Raw genomic sequence first — 18,437 nt, forward strand, 5'->3', positions numbered from 1 at the left:
AATTCTTTCTGCTTTTATAGTTCTGAAAAGTCTTTTTTTCATAATTTGCTTTTTAAAGTTTTTCACTGAGTTTAAAATTCTAGACTCACTTTTTTTCCTTCAGATTTTAAACATGCTATTATACCACCTTCTGGCTAGCATCACTTGTTACAAGACGACTGACTTTCTCTCTGACTGCTTTTAAGATTCTCTATTATTGTTTTTAAGCAATTTGATTATAATGTTCTTGTAGCTTTATTTATGTTTCTTGCATGTAGGATTCTTGGATTTATGGTTTTATAGTTTCACCATACTTTGAAAATTTTAGCCATCATTTTGTTGTCTACACTTCTTATCTTTCTGGGTGTCTAATTATACGTATATTTGGCTGAAGCTATACTTTTTTTTTTTCTTCAGAGATTTTCTCATTTCATTTTAGATAATATCAATTGCTATGCCTTTTTTTTTTGATAAAACTTGGATTTGAACTCAGGGCTTCATGCTTGAAGAGCAAATGCTCTACCAATGGACCATATCTCCTTAATTGATATGTCTTCAAGTTCACTAATTTTTTTTGCACATTATCTAATCTGATGTTAATCCCATCTAGCAAATTGTTAACTCAGAAATATATTTTTCATTTCTACAATTTAGATCTCAGTTTTTTCATGTCTTCCATATTTCTACTTAGCATTCTAATTTTTTCTCTAGCTTCTAGAACAAAAAAGAATACATTTGTTTACTAATTTTACTACCTGTCTCATTTCCAAGTTACTTTCAATTGAGTTGTTTTTCTCCCCATTTTGACTCATATTTTCCTGTTTCTGTATATGCCTAATAATTACTGATTGTGTGTTGAACATTGTGAATTTTATATTATTCTTTGCTGAATATTTTTTATAGTCTTTGAATATTCTTAAGTTTTCTTCTGAGATGCAAGTGACCTAGAAACAGTTGCGATGCTTGGGGATCTGGTTTTTAAGCTTTATTACAGGGCCAGGGCAGCATTCGTTTTGGGACTAATTTTCTCCAAATACTGAAGTAATGGTCTTGGGTGTACTCTACCTGGGGTCCCTTGAATGATGAAGGTTTCCACTCTGGGTAATGGAAACATTCCTTATCTTTTGAAGCTCCAAGGAATATGTTCTCCAGACTTCTTAGGGTTCTTTCTCCAGCCTCATGTGCATGTCATCATCATTATCCAGGTAAATATTTAAGAGAAACTCTTTACAGGTCTCTGATCATTCTCATTCTCTACAACTCGGCAGCAAGGACTGTTCTTCTTCCTGCATCCTGACCTGGTTGCCCAGAAATCTTGACCTTAATCTTCAACTTCACAAGTCAATGCCTCCTATTCTTACTTCCAACTTGTTGTCAGTGGATTTGTTCAGATTAGTAACATTTCCATTTTGATTGTAATATATTGATTCCTGAAAGGAATTGTACATTTCTTTCCTACTTTTCCTGATTTCTTGACAAAATTTCTTGGAATTTGGGATTTAGGAAAACATAAATGTTATAAGCAATGCCATAATGGAATTTCTGTGCTATTTCAGACTCCCTCGCAGCTACCTTTGGTCACATGACTATGTACTGAAATTGAACAACTGTATTTTTAAATATGAAGCAACTTTCTCTGGTTTCCCTTTATCTCCCTTCTTGCAGGTATTGGGCTGGTAATCCAGAACAGATAATGTCGTGAGAAATATCTAAGCCACAAGATAGACAGAACCAGAGTCCTTGGATGACCTTGTAGATTAAAGCCTCCCTGCAATACTGTAATATTCATTCCTGGACAGATTTATAAGAAGGTGAACCATTTATGTAAGCCATTATCTTTGGGATTTTTTTGATTCAGCAGCTTACACCCTAACTTATACAAAATATGTATTAAGTCCACTTATAGTTAGCATGATTATTTTAATTCTGGCATCTAATTTTATACTTCTAATTTTTTATAGTTAAAAAAATTTGGCCAGATACAGTGGCTCATGCCTGTAATTCCAGCTACTCAGAAGGTAGAGATAGAGAGAATCACAGTACAAGGTCATCCCGGGCAAAAAGTTAGCAAGACCCTATCTCAAACAACAAGTTGGGCATAGTGGTGCATACCTATTATCCCAGCTAGCTGGCCCCAAACAAAATGCACAAGACTCTACCTGAAAAATAACTAAAGCAAAAAAGTCTGGAGATGAGGCTCAAGCAAAAGGCTCTGAGTTCAAAACCCTGGTACCACAAAAAAAAAAACCTATTAGTTTATTTTCTTTGCTTTATGTATGCATGTATGGTTTTCTAGGAAGGCTTATATTCATCATTAATAACTTTTTTCTTTTTCTTTCCATTTCACAGTAGTTTTTGCAGTTGTACCACTTCTACTTTGTCAAAAACATTTATATTCTGTGCTATCCCAGCTACATATTAAGTCTTTGCTTCCTATTTAATTGTCATAGCTTTTCTTTTGTGGGTGTCTATACAGAAAAGGCTTACGAGGTAAATATTCCTTAAGATTTTGCCTGCCAAAAGCTGTTTGTATGCATCCTTTAGTCTTGTTTATTGTGAGATCCTAGAATATATATATTTTTTCCCTGAGTATCTGTAAGGGTTATTAATCTGTTTGCTTTGGTATAGAATATTGAACTCATCCCCTTGTTCCCCTGTGAGGTATTTTTCCTGACTGTACAAGGACTTCTTTACTTGAAGTTTAACAATTTTACCATGATGTGTTATGGTATGATGACTCTGAATCGGTCCTTCCTGATACATGCTTTAATTTTGTAAAAAAAAAATGTCTTTACTTCTATCTTCAAATTTTTGTTCTATTATATTTATTTTTCTCCTTTGAAAATTCTAATTTTGTGTATGTTGGATGCCCTTTCAAATATTTTATCTTTCTCCTGTCTAGTTAAAAATCTGTATTTTATTACATTTTGCTGACTTTTCTGATGTCTATGCTATAGTATCTTACTGAGTTTTCCACAAGGTTGATTTAACCTTGTTCTCTTTCCAATTTTACTTTTATATAAATTTACTCTATTGTTTCTTTCCTGAATTCTTCCTATTTCAAATGTTATCTCCTGTTGTCTTACTAGTTCTACCATATGTTGTTTTTTTTGTTTTGTGATCCTCCTTTTGGAGGTACTTAGAGAAATATTTTATAACACTTTAGTTTTATTTTATTTTAATTGGCAAACAATAATTGTACATATTTATGGACTGTGAGGTGATATCTTGATACATGTATACATTTTGTAATGATCAAATAAATCACTTCAAACATTTATCATTTCCCTGTGGTGAAAACATTTGGAAATCCTCTCTTCTAGCTGTTTTGAAATCTACAATGAATTATTGTTATAGTTCTCCTATTGTGTAAGTGAACTCCAGAGTTTATCCCTTCCATCTAAAGGATATAGCTTTTACAAATCATAGTGGATCTTTCTGTGACCTGACACCACTTGGTAACTTCTCCAGTGTTTCCATTTTTTTCATTACCTTCTAGATTATATCTGCTTCCCTTGGGTAAAAATGCAATCAACATGGGCTTCCCTTAAGCCCCTTCCCCATTTTCTTACCCCATGACTTCCTAGGGAAGGGAAACTGTTGTCATTCAGAGACATACCATACCATCAATGTCACATTTCACACTTGGTGCACTCTCCCTTGAGCTCTTTTTCTTCATCCCATCAGTATCTTGAACCAAGAGCCTAAAGATTTCCCTGGCAAGGGCTGTCTGGTACTGATTTGCAGTCAGCGACTCAAGGAAGCAGGGTTAACTAAGGGGGATGGGGGTGAACAAAGAGCCAGGCTAGGGGTCTCAGAAAAATCTTCCACAACCTGTTGATGGACTAGTCAATGTTATTTCTGGAATCTCTGAGAGAATAAACAACAGGCAAAGACAACTGTTGTCTGAATTTATTCTCAATTTTTGTTGGTTTCTTAGTGCATACTTCTTTTGTGAATTCTGGGTCTTGTTGCATTAACCTAAGAAGAAAAGTGATTCTCCTATTCTTCATGCATTACTAGAAGCAAGGTACAATGAAGGAGCAGAAGAAACAGGTTTAGACAGAGGAAAAGGAAGTTAAATTGGGAAGGCAGCAGGAGAGAGAGAATCCCAGCTCTGATCATGGATCTCTTCCTACCTAGTCCAAACAACCTTACAAGCACCCTTGCTAACCTTCCCTGGGGCCTACAAATAATACTGTTATAATTTAGAGTCACTTTCTCAGAGATTGTAACATAACATGTTGATTTGTAAAGTGAAAATGAAAAAGGGTAGGGAAATGATATTTTGGTTTTGGATATGTCTGTTGTTGGTTTTTTGTCTTTAAGGATTATTTAAGGATAGAACACTGCTTCGGGGAGAATGAGGTACAAATAATACTAATGTAGTCTATACATGTAATTCATGTGTAAATATCTTCTTTAGAGATAAAAGAAGAAAATATTTTATAGCATCATTAAGCTAGCCAAGGATATAATTTTAAACCCTCACCCCTTCATTGCTCAAGTGAGGCTATTTTGTTGGAGCAGTGACCCAGGAGCGAGGCCTTGTAAGCAGAGATTAAACTATGTGCTACATAGTGAGAAATTGGTGGGCCCACATATGTCACTTTAAGTTTCCTGAAAATTATGTTAGGAAAACCAATGAAAATAACCCTGTATTTAAAATACTCAATGTTGACATGTCTATAATTGGCCATGGATAATGACGCTTGCTATGTAATAAGACTGAGATGGCTATGTGCACACACACACACACACACACACACACACACTCACACACACACAGCCATTTCATCAGAAGTGATAGAAATTTCATCTAGTCTTTGTAAAAGTCTTACATTTTTAACCTGGATTTTAAATTTCATCATTACCAAGCTATATATGTTATGTTTTCTGTATGTTATCCTTCACTGCTCCTTTGCTTATTCATTTGTTCAATAAGTATTTATTGAGTATCCACCATAAACCACACAGAGAATCAGCAGTAAACTGATTCTCATGGAGCTTATAGTCTAGGATGAGAGGTAGATAAATAGAAAAACAAGCAAGCAAGCTGCCAACCAGCCAGCCAGCCATCTGATGTCAGACTCTTACTAAGAAGACCAAACCTGGATTGGGATAGAGCCATGAGAGAGGTGGTATTGTCTCAGACAGTGGAGGTCAGAGGTTTCTCTGAGGGGATGGGCAGAGTCTTAAGTGGGAATAGCTATGAAAATGGATGGCTGGCAGAGGGAGCCCTAAATGCAAATCCCCACAATGGGGAACATTCTGGGTATTCTGGGTATAGCTAAGAGGCTACACAAGGTAAGGATGCAAATACGATTAGAGAATTAGTGGGAGAAGATGGCGTGGATCATATTGGATCTTGTAGGCCATGACAAGATTTAATCTATGGAGACAATGGATCTGTAGCCATGGGAAGACACTGAGAGGTTCTGAGTAGAAGTGTGACATGACATGCTCTGCATTTTAAAGACTCTCTCACTGCCATGTAGCTTTAGGAGGCCTGAGTGGGACCTGCAGAGGAGGTAGAAAGCTATTGCAATAATCTGGAAAAGAGAGGAAGGTCGTTTAACCTAGAGCTATCAGTCATATTATGAGACTGATGTAGTTATACTTAAGAAAGAGAATCTTCCAGGACAATTCCAATTTTCAGCATGTGGACTAATGGAACCATTTATTGGGAAGGAGAAGATGGAAGAAAGACTTGGATGACAGGGCTTAACGAAGTTCAGTTATGGAATGTTGAAGTGAGATACCTATTAGTACCAAGGTGAAGATGTTGACGAGGCAGTCAGAGATGCAAGCCAAGATTTCAGTGGGGGATTCAAGGCTGGAAGTCATAATCTGGGAATTTACTTATATCCATACTATCTAGAGCTATGGGACTTGACAAAGTCATTTAAGAGGTAAATTTAGATTAACAAAAAAAAAAAAAAAAGAAAAGAAAAAAGAAGGATTGAGTCCTGAGACAAGCCAACATTTAGACATAGGGAAGAGAAGGGGAGTCCCACATAAGAGATAGAAGAGGAGGAAAACCAGGGAGTAGTACAAGAGCATCCAGGGTAGGAAAGAGTTTTAAGAAGGTTGGAATAGGTTTTAAAAGCTTAAAAGTGCACTATGGTTATGAAAGATGCTATTATTAGAGGAAACGAGGTGAAAGGTACCCAGGAACACTTTGAACTATTTTTGTAAGTTCTGTGTGAATCAAAGTGTTTCAAAGTAGACATTTTAAAAAGAGTTAAGAGAACAAACATGCTGCTAAGAAGTCAGTTCAGAAAAGGACTTGGAATTGAGTATGAGATTTGACAACACAGAGCTCACTAATGACCTGGCTAAGAGCGACCTCATGGAGTGGTGAGAACAAAAGTTTGATCTGAGTGTTTTCAAGAGAGAACGGGAAATGAAGATGTCAAGACAGTGAGGATAGACAATTCTGAGGGAGAACAAAGAACAACATAGTATCTAGCAGTGCAAATGGAACCAGGGAAGCATTTCATGGGTAAAAGTTGAACTTGTTACTTAAAGTGGTACATTTCACTTACCACTGTTTCTTATTGTAATCTTTTAAATCACTAAATCCTGTATTTGCTGATAGCCCTGCATTTTCTTTTGACACTCGTAAGCTTGTTGCCCCCTGCCCGCCGTTCCTATTTAGTGTCTTCAGAATTAGTTTCTTGGGTTTCACTCTGCAATAGTTTACATCATACAAAGTGTTTGTCAGGTGCTATCTTCCACAGGTTGTTTTTGATCCAAAGAAATACATTAACTAGTTTTTCTCAACATTTCTACAGCTCCAAGAATAATATAACTTTATACAGACTTGAGATTCAGATTTGTGCACTATGTGCATGGGTCTGTGACTTCAACAGGTAATCAACAAAATTCATTTAGGAGCTCTGGGTGCTGTGAATATACAGAGGGAATGGAGCATTTAAGTGCCGTGTGCATCTATGACTAAGGAAGCCAGAGCACTCTGGCTTGCTGTGGTTATGGCCCAACTTCATAGGCTGACTCATTTCTGTGGCAGCTTTACAATTTTGTATCTCAAAGGACCACAGATCTTAATTTCCTCCTGTCTCCTTGACCATCTCCTGCCAACACTTGTAACTACAGTCAAATAGTCATGGCAGAGCCTCTGTTTACTGACAGCGAACACAATGATTGCCTAAGCAAAGTGCAGGAAACTATGTGGAGACCTCCCCCTCTCTCAGCTGCATGTCAGAAAGATCCAGCAACAGCAAGAGGCAAACACCCTGTTTGACAAAGCACATTAAATGGGGCAAACAGGCCTCACAGCCAATGGCTTAATTACAGTATAGTGCAGTGTGGCAAACCATGCTTGGCATTTCAAACCACTCCATGGGTTTCTCAATAAACAGCAAATCTCACCCCTCAATCCCACAAAGCTTCTCACACTCTAAAAACCCAAAGGTGTCATAGGATAGTGTTTTCCTCTTAAATTTCCAAACCATCTCAATGTAATAAGAGTTAACTAAAATTTCCAAACCATCTCAATGTAATAAGAGTTAACTAAAATTTCCAAACCATCTCAATGTAATAAGAGTTAACTAAAATTTCCAAACCATCTCAATGTAATAAGAGTTAACTAAAATTTGAGAGACTCTATGCTTTTTTCCTGTCTTTTACCAGTTGGACTATCCTGCTTACATGACTCATACCTTCTCCCCTTTATGTAGGGTGTTTTGTTTTTAGTTTTTTCTTTCGGGGAAGCTTTAGGTCATGTTTCTAAGCTAATTATCTCAGCAGTTCAAGTCTCATTAGCATCATCGATCCAATCCAGTCCTCTATAAATCACAATACTGCTCTTTATTTCCTTCTCTAGTTTACTTAATAATATGTCTTTGGATGTATATATAAACTTTAAGGATATTGTGTCTAAATTATGTTGTACTGTAATTTCTTTAATTTATTGTTTAAATTTATCATGAGATTTTAAAGATCATTTCTTATTGTTTGTCTTGTAAGGTTCATTGCTTCTAACTGCTTCATGGTATTCCACAGTGTACATCCATTGTATATGACTCCTCCATTCCCTTACTAGTGAGCCTCCCCATTTCATGATATATTCTCACATATGGTACCTTACAGCATATACTGTGAAATGCAATTTAATTTCAAAGTGCTTTCCTGTTGCTGGTCAAGACACATAACTAGTTTTTACACCCACCACAGTGCATGAGGATACTCATTTCCTCCATCCTAATGAACACTTGATACTATCTGACTGTGATATTTGCAAATCTGATGGGTACAAAAGTATTTTCTTTTTTGCATTTATCTAACTACTATTTCACTTGAATAACTCATTAGATCCTCATTAGTCATTTGGTTTTCTTCTGTGTGAATTGTCCATTCTTTCCTGTTGAGTTTCCTGTATTTTCTTATTGATTTATAAGTTTTCAAGGATATTTTAGTCATTAATACTGCTATGACATGAATGACCTCACCAAAACTCGTGTTGAAATTTCATCTTCATTGTGAAGTTGTTAGTTGATGATTAGGTTATGAGGCCTCTATTCTTATATAAATAGATTAATCCATTCATAGACTAGTGGATGGATAGATTAGCTAAAGAGTAAGTCTGTTACAAAAGCAGTTTGACTGTCTCTTGGATGTGCCTCTCTTTCCAGGTAGTGTCTTTTGTCACCTCAGCACTCTGCAGAAAATCATCAGTAAGAAGGTCCTCAACAGATTCCAACCTTTGACTTTGCACTTGTCAGCTTCAGAATCCTGAACTAAATAAACTTTTATTCTTTACAAAATTACTAAGTCTATGATATTCAATTATAGCAACAGAACACAGACTAAAACAAACACTCTGTTGGTTTTAGATGAGGTGATTATATGCAAGATTTATGCCCATTGTTATAGCCTAAGTACTCAAAGGACCCAAACATGTTCTCAAATATGGCCTTCAGTTAAGATGTTGAAAATATTTTCTTCCAGCCTGTGACTCTTCTTTTAATATTGTCTTTGGTATTTTAATACAGACAAATCCATTACATTTTGCTTTATGGCTCATTCTTTTGAGGTTGTTTTAGGAAATATGTTTTTAATCCAGTCTTGTGATAATGAGCATTTAAGTTTTTCTTGACATTTTCACACAAGGTTGTATCACATATCTTTTTCCACCTCTTTATTCAATGTGTGAGATTTTCTCTACACTATTTATCTAGATGGCTGAGACTGCCTTGTACTAAGTAATTCCTCTGTCCTTTTCCTCTTTGCATACAGTGGCTGGGGACATTCTGCAGCCTTTCTTACAGTTATTACCTGGGTACCATGTGACTGACTAGTCAATAGAACATGGGCTGAAGTGATACATGATGCTTTGGTCTTAGCTTATGAAAACTTCTCCTATTCAAGGTTCTCCCTTCTCCTGTCTTCTGCTCAGATACAGAGGATCTAATAGAGGACTCAGAAACCAAGGGTGACAGTGGTACTAACAGATGGAAATAACTTGGGATCTGGGATCACTCACTGCATGGGACCCAGAATACTAGACTGGGATTTATGTCAGCACAGAAAAAAATTTCAACCACTAGTATTTTGGTATTTTTTGTTACAATTATAGCACATTGTTTGACAAAAGCATACACAACTTAAAAATTACAAAGCATTATTGAGGAAAAACCAAAACAGAAGAGAGGTGTGCTGTGTTTCTGAACTGGACAACTCTGAGTTGTTAAATTGTCATTTCTTCTCAAATTCCCTTCCAGATTGAGTGTAATTCCAAACAAAATTCTATCAAATTTCTGTATACAAAGTAACAAAAATCTATATAGAAAAATTAAGTACTTAGAATTTGCAAAACGACTTTTAGAAAGAACAATGTTGGAAGACTTACACTAGCTGATTTGAAGTCCTGTTATAAAACTTCAGAATTCAAGACAGTACGTCAGTAGCACAAAAAGAAATGTATTTACTAACAGTGTAGAATAGAGACTCTAAAAATAAAGGTACATGATGTGACAGTTACTAAGACAATGCAGTGTAGGAGAATAATCTTGTCAATAAATGGTGCTGAAAATTAGTTTTATGAAAAAGAGAGCCCTACCCTTATCTCATACTATATTTTTAAAAAACTCAAATGTATTCTAAATGTAAAATTCAAAGCTATAAAAATGCTATAAAAAAACCTTAGCGAGCCTTGAGATTTGCAAGCTTCCTTAAATACTATACCAAGCAAGAACCATAGAAACTGAATGTATAAATTTGATTAATTCATTTTTTAAAAAGTTTGTCCTTCAAAACACAATTGTTACAAAAATAAAAAGGCAAGACATTAATTATGAGAAAGTATTGGAAAAATAAATATCTGACAAAGAACCTATATCTAGGCTACATAATTCTTACAATTTACTAAGAAGACAACCTAATTTTGGAAAAAGTGGGTGAAAGATTTGAATGAACAGTTCATATTCCTATCTGTACAGATAGGAATAAGCACATGAAAAATAGGTGTCACCTCATTAATCACCAGGGAAAGGCTAATTAAAGCCACAGTGAAAGAACAATTATAGACACTCACTGCAGGGAATAAAATTCAAAAAACTGTCCATATCCAAGTTTGGCTGAGGTTGTAGAGTGAGTGGAACTGTCACACTCTGCTGATGGGAATGCAAAATGATGCAATCATTTTGAAAAATAGTGTGAAAAATAGTTTCACAGTTTCTTAAAAACCCACCTACAATTTATTCAACCATTGTACTCCTAAGTATTATTTACCAAACAAACAAAATCATGTATCCAAAGAGTTGCACACAAATCTTCATATCAAATTTATATGTAATAGAAAAAATGTAAAAAGGCATTCAAAACTCCATTAGGAACATGGACGAATAAGTTGTGTGCCACACAGCTCAATACCACTCATCAGTAAAAAGAAATGAGTCATTTTGATATACACACAACATGGATGAATTCCAAATAATCATGCTGATTGAGAGAAACCAGATACAAAAGTGTATTACATATTTCAATTTATGAAAAGTGCTAGAAGGTACAAACTAATCTATAGTGACAGAAAGCAGACCAGTAGTTGCCCATGAATAGAGTGTGAAGAGGAATGGAGCAGGGGATTAGGAAACTCAAATTGTTTTCTTTTGGCAGTAGTGGGGTTTGAACTCAAGGTTTCATGCCTATAGGCACTCTCCCAATTGAGCAATACCTCCAGCCCATTTTTCCTCTGGTTATTTTTGGGACAGGTTCTTGCTTTTTGTCCAAGTTGGACTGGGCCTTGATCCTCCCATTTACATTTCCTTAGTAGCTGGAATGACAGTCACACCCTGCCATGGGTTGAGCTAAGCTCTCAATAACTATTTGCCAGGAGCCAGCTACACATCAGACAAAGGACAGATAACCAGAATACACAGGGAACTCAAAAAACTAAACTCTCCCAAAATTAATGAACCAATAAAGAAATGGGCAAGTGAACTAAACAGAACTTTCTCAAAAGAAGAAATTCAAATGGCCAAAAAGCACATGAAAAAATGCTCACCATCTCTAGCCATAAAGGAAATGCAAATTAAAACCACACTAAGATTCCACCTCACCCCTGCTAGAGTAGCCATCATTAGAAATACCACCAATAGCAGGTGTTGGCGAGGATGTGGGGAAAAAGGAACCCTTATACACTGCTGGTGAGAATGTAAACTAGTACAAACACTCTGGAAAAAAATTTGGAGGCTTCTTAAAAATCTAAACATAGATCTATCATATGATCCAGCAGTCCCACTCCTGGGTATATACCCAAAGGAATGTGACACAGGTTACTCCAGAGGCACCTGCACACCCATGTTTATTGCAGCACTATTCACAATAGCCAAGTTATGGAAACAGCCAAGATGACCCACTACTGATGAATGGATTAGGAAAATGTGGTATTTATGCTCAATGGAATTCTACTCAGCCATGAAGAAGAATGAAATGTTATCATTCGCTGGTAAATGTATGGAACTGGAGAACATCATTCTGAGTGAGGTTAGCCAGGCCCAGAAGACCAAAAATCGTATGTTCTCCCTCATATGTGGACATTAGATCAAGGGCAAACACAACAAGGGGATTGGACTTTGAGCACATGATAAAAGCGAGAGCACACAAGGGAGGGGTGAGGATAGGTAAGAAACCCAAAAAAAAACAAGATAGCATTTGATGTCCTCAGTGCAAAGGAACTAATGTAGAAACTTTGAAGTAACAGAGGCCAATAAGAGAAGGGGACCAGGAACTAGAGAAAAGGTTAGTTCAAGAAGAATTAACTTAGAAGGTAACACATATGTACAGGAAAGCAATGCGAATAATCTCCCAGCATAGCTATCCTTATCTCAACTAGCAAAAACCCTTTGTCCTTCTTATTATTGTTCATACTCTCTCTTCAACAAAATTAGGGATAAGGGCAAAACAATTTCTGCCTGGAAGCGAGGGGTAGGGGGGAGGGAGGGGGCGGGAGGAAAAGGAAGGCATGGGGCAGTGGGGAGAAATGAACCAAACATTGTATGCACATTTGTATGCACAAAAAAAAACTATTTGCCAGGACTGGCTTGGAAGCCTAGAACTACAATTCTCCTGATCTCTGCCTCCTGAGTAGCTGGAATTACAGGGGTAAGTCACCTACAATATATGTGTGGGTTTATTTCTGGGCTCTAATCTGAGACATGAAATATATATGAAATATATAGAACGTGCAGCCAACTCTCTGAATTAAAAAGGATTTAAAAAAAGTCTTACATCTCCAAAGATTGTTTTCAAACTTATGTAAAAGGAATTATACAATTGCACATATCTTTTAAAGTTGTGCTGCATTGTGAATGTGTAATAAGGTTATTTTTTTCTAAAGTATTTTCCAAAAAACCAATAGGTGGGGGATTTCCCTAAGTGAGAGTATTGGCTCATGCTCCCACTCAATGACAAATACCACGGTAGGCTGTACTATGCATTTCTGTCCAATGAATGTTGTGTTAACTACCATAGAGAAACAAATTTCACTTAGATGAGATGTTAAAGGGAATATCAACTTACAAGTTCAAATATGACTGCAGTAGAAAAACAATAGAAGAAAATTAATGAAACTTCAAGATGGCCCTTCGAAAAGATTAAAAAAAAAAAAAGACAAAACTCTAGCTGAACTGACCAAGAAAAAAAGGAGAAAAGACTAGAATCAGAAATGAAAGAGGGGACATTTCTCTACTAACACTTACTGAAATAAAATGAATAATAAGGAAATAGTATGAACAGCTGTATGCCAACACAGTGCTTAGTTGAAATAAACAACCTCTTAGGAAGACACCAACTACCAAAACTGACTCAAGAAGAACTAGAAAATATGAACACAGAGCAGAGATTGAATTAGCAACACAGCAAAATCAAAAAATTCTACAGAATATTTATCAACTAATTTTATGAGGTCCATATCACTTTGATACTAAAATCAAAGACATCACAAGAAAAGGAAATTACAGACCAAGGTTTCTTATGAATATAGGTACAAAAATCTTCAACAAAATATTTTCAAATTAAATCCAGCAATATATAAAAAGGATTCTGTACCATGACTATATTCATCACAGGTCTTTAGCAAAACAGATCTAAAACATGCATATATGTGCTATCTACCCACCCGTCTACCTATCTATCTATCTATCTATCTATCTATCATCTATCTATCTATCTATCTATCTATCTATCTATCTATCTAAGATTTATTATAAGGAATCAAGTTACTCGATTATGAAAGCTGGAAAGTCTCCACCTGTGCATTTGGCAACCCAAAGACACAGGGAAGCCAATGTGTGGTTCTAGTCTAAGTCTGAATTCCTGAGTCGCAAGAAAGCTGACAGTGTAAGTTCTAGCATAAGGACTTAGGCTGTGGCTCAGTGGTAGAGAGTTTGCCTAGCAGGAATAAGGTCCTGGATTCAATCTCCAGCAAAACAACACACACACATGCACACACATGAGAGTAAAAGAGAAAAAATTCCAGTGTAAGTATCAACAAATATGCGACTAAGATCTGATTTTTTAGTTCAAGTCTAAAGGTAAGAAAGGATCAATCACCCCAATAGTAACTCTCTTCTTTGATTCTTGATTCAGAGGCAATGACAAACCCAGACTTCCAGTTCAATAAGATCATTGTTTTGTCTCATGGTAGAAGCAGTCCTCTCCTTTGGATGAAGACTTCAAGGCCAGAAGAGCATATGGTTATGGGCAAAACTTTTGCTAGCAAAATTTTTAAGGGTAATAGTGACCTACTAGTAATAGTGAGTGATGATAATGCAATTTCTACCCCTTGATACCTAGAGCCATGAATCCGATCTGATGGTAAAACAGCACCAATATATGGGCACTGATTAAAAGCAAAGAGAACATTCTGGAGAACACTGTCCCAGCTCTGTAAGGTATTAGCACCAACTGGTGCTATAGCTAAATCTTCAAAAGGTCATTCCACTGTTCTGTCAAGCTAGCTGCTTCAGAATGGTGGTAAGCATGGTAAGGTCAGAGAATTCCATAAGCATGGCCCAACTAGTGCATTAATTTTGCTGTGCAATGTGTTTCCTGATCAAAAGCAATGCTATGTGGAACACTATGCTGGAAGATAAGTCATTCTATAGTCCACAGATGGCAGTTTGGGTAAAAACATTGCCTTCATGGAAGGCAAATCCATACCCAGAGTAAGCGTCTAGTTCTGTAAGACAAAATGCTTCCCTTTCGATGATAGAAGTGGTCCAGTGCAATCCATCTTTCACCAGGTCTTAGTGTTGGTTTCTGCTGCTGGCAGGTTGTGCACTCAGCACTGGTCCTAGCCAACTCAGCCTTGGTTAGTGGAAGTCCATGTTGCTGATGCCAGGCATAACCTGTACCCCTGCTACCAAAGCTACGTTGTTAATGAGCCCGTTGGGTCGTGATAGGGTGGGTGGGGAAAGCAGCCAATTGATATCTGTGGAACAGGTCATTCTATTCCCCTGATTATTAATAAAACCTTCTGTGCTGAAGCCATCTTTTGGTGGCTTCATTCACTTGGCACATAATTATCTTCACACTTCTTGATCATTTATAGAAGTGTATTCTTCTTACTCACATTTTCTGGTCACCACAATTTTCTAATCACGTTCCTGTGTGCATTCCTATGTGCCTCTGGTTCCTCAAAGCACCATTGTATCTGGTGGATCACATGGACCAAGTGGCAGTGTGGATGCACTGCAACCTAAATATATTGGAGTGCCTCCTCTGTGAGCCCCACTCAAAATTAGCCCTGATACCAGACTTTTAGCCTCCTGAATTATGAGAAAATAAATTTCAATTGTTTAAGCAAAACACCAATTGTTCAATTGGTATTTTGTTATGGTAGCCTCTGTGAACAAAGACAATGACCAATTAAAATGTATCCCAGGAATTCAAGGTTCGTTTAATATAAAAAAAATCAATTAATATAGTATACCGTATCAATAGACTAAAGGGGGAAAAAAAACCTCAAAATGATCATTACAATAGGTGAGGAAAAAAGCATCTGGTAAAATTTGACACACCTCCACAATAAAAAACATTCAGCAATTAGCAACTGATGGGAAGTTCTGCAACTGATGATACCCATAAAAACCCACAGCTAAGTTCACACTCAATGATGAAAGATAGTATACTTTCCCACTAACACCAGGAACCAGAGAAAGATGTTCTCCCTTGATGCTTGAACTGGAAGTTCTAGGGCAACTGGGCAAGAAAATGATATTAAAAGAAACTAAATGAAAGGATTGGAAAGAAATAAAACTTTTTTTTGTATATAACAAGATCACATATACAGGAAGTCCTGAGAACCCACTAAAATAGTGGTAGAACAAATAGTTTAGCAAGGTTTCAGGATAGAAGATCAATATATAACAATTCATTTTATTTTTATACAGTACCAGTGAGACAATTGAAGATGTAATTGAGAAAATAATTCCATTCATTATCATTGAAAATGATAAAATCCTTAGGGACAAATTTAACAAAATGTATAAAACTTATATATTCTGAACATTATAAAACAGAATTGAAAGAACTTTTAAAATACATAAGTAAATGGAAAGACATCTACATCCACAGGTTTGAAGATTTAATATGTTCAAATTCAATGCCCCTCCAAGTTCAGTGTCATTCGTATTGAAATTCTAGCTACTATTTTTTGAAGAAATTGACAGATTGATCCTAAAATTCATACAAAAGCTCAGGGGCCAAGAACAGCCAAAATAATCTTGAAAAAGAAAAAGTTGGAGGACTCATGATTTCTCATTTTAAACTTATTAAAAAGTTACAGTAATCAAGACAATGTGGTTTCTGGCTTAAGGATAGATATATAAATCAGTAAACTCATGCATCTATGGTCGCTTGACCTTCAACAGGCTGCCAAGGCCACTGTATGGGGGGAAAGAGTCTTTTCTACAAGTAGTGATTGAAAAATCAGATAGTCACATGCAAAAGAGAGCAGTTGATTTTTTAAAAAATGGAGATCCCAAAGGTAAAACAGGTCCTGTCTGGGAGTTGGCAGCAGTGGGAGGCAGGAGGATATAAGGAAAAGGTGTAGGAGGGTGAATGTAGTGGAAATATTATGTACTCATGTACAAAAATGGAAAAGTGAGACCTGCTGAAATTCCAGGAATGGGGGAGCAGGGATAAAGGAAAATGACGGGGGCAGGGAGGTGAATTCAACGATGACACATTTTTTTTTGGTTTTGGGGTTTTTTTATTATTCATATGTGCATACAAGGCTTGGGTCATTTCTCCCCCCTGCCCCCACCCCCTCCCTTACCACCCACTCCGACCCCTCCCTCTCCCCCACACCCCCTCAATACCCAGCAGAAACTATTTTGCCCTTATCTCTAATTTTGTTGTAGAGATAGTATAAGCAATAATAGGAAGGAACAAGGGTTTTTGCTGGTTGAGATAAGGATAGCTATACAGGGAGTTGACTCACATTAATTTTCTGTGCATGTGTGTTACCTTCTAGGTTAATTCTTTTTGATCTAACCTTTTCTCTAGTTCCTGGTCCCCTTCTCCTATTGGCCTCAGTTGCTTTAAGGTATCTGCTTTAGTTTCTCTGTGTTAAGGGCAACAAATGCTAACTAATTTTTTAGGTGTCTTACCTATCCTCACCCCTCCCTTGTGTGCTCTCGCTTTTATCATGTGCTCAAAGTCTAATCCCATTGTTGTGTTTGCCCTTGATCTAATGTCCCCATATAAGGGAGAACATACGATTTTTAGTCTTTTGGACCAGGCTAACCTCACTCAGAATGATGTTCTCCAATTCCATCCACTTACCAGCGAATGATAACATTTCGTTCTTCTTCATGGCTGCGTAAAATTCCATTGTGTATAGATACCACATTTTCTTAATCCATTCATCAGTGGTGGGGCATCTTGGCTGTTTCCATAACTTGGCTATTGTGAATAGTGCCGCAATAAACATGGATGTGCAGGTGCCTCTGGAGTAACCTGTGTCACAGTCTTTTGGGTATAACGATGACACATTGTAAGAACTTTTGTACATGTTACAATGTGGCCCCAATGCAACAATAATATGATAATAAAAACAACAAAATAAAAAAAAGAGGGCAGTTTGTCACTGTCTCATCTCATGCAGAATAATTAATTCAACATTAATTAAAGGCCTAACTGTAAGTGCTAAAACCATAAAACTCTTAAAAAGAGTTTTAAAGGTATAAATATGTGTGACCTTGGATTTAGCAATGGTTTCTTGGATATAACCTCAAAACACAAGCAACCAAAGGGAAAAAAATAGATAAGTTGTATTTCATCAACACTAAAAAGGTTTGTGTTTCCAGGGACAGTACCAAGAAAGTGAACAGATAGCACATAGAGAAGGAGAAATGATTTGTAAATCGTGTATCTGTAAATATATATATTATTAACCACTACTGGGTTGAGTTTTATGATTCAACAATAAAAGACAAATAATCCAATGTGACAATGGGCAAAACATCTGAATATATGTTTCTCTTAAGAATACATGCAAATGCCCATAAGTACATGAAAACATACTTAGTATCACTAGTTGAAATAAAAATCAAACCCATGATGAAATCCCATTTCAGGCTCACGAAAAAGAGCTATAATTGAAGAAAGGGAAAAATAAGGGATGTTGGAATCCTTGTACATTGCTGATGAAAATCTGAAATGATGCAGCCACTTTAAAAATGAATTCAGCATTTTTTCAAAAAGTTAACATAGTTACCATATGACTCCACAATTCCACTCCTAGCTATATCTCAAGATGATTAAGGTCAGGATTAATGGCTTATATATGTAATCCCAGCTACTTGGGCGGCAGAGACCATGAGGATCTTGGTTCAAGGCCAGCCCTGGCAAAAAGTTAGTGAGATGGCTGATGGAGTGGCTCCAAGGGCAAGAGTACCTACCTAGCAAGTATGAGTCCCTGAGTTCAA

General features: G+C 36.6%; 1 long non-coding RNA gene across 3 annotated transcripts in view; it reads left to right on the forward strand.

Moving 5' to 3' along the window:
• LOC141424228 (uncharacterized) overlaps positions 1-18,437 on the forward strand; it is a 267,525-nt gene that overhangs the window by 98,055 nt on the left and 151,033 nt on the right. The window contains exon 3 of one of the 3 annotated variants that reach the window (XR_012449215.1): positions 8,637-12,408. The exons of the other annotated variants lie outside the window; for them this stretch is intronic. This is a non-coding gene — a long non-coding RNA (uncharacterized lncRNA). Of the gene's footprint in view, positions 1-8,636; positions 12,409-18,437 lie in introns of those variants that run through there. 3 annotated transcript variants of the gene reach the window in all.

This window comes from Castor canadensis, chromosome 1 (genome assembly GCF_047511655.1).
Source record: "Castor canadensis chromosome 1, mCasCan1.hap1v2, whole genome shotgun sequence".
Classification (NCBI taxonomy): domain Eukaryota; kingdom Metazoa; phylum Chordata; class Mammalia; order Rodentia; family Castoridae; genus Castor; species Castor canadensis.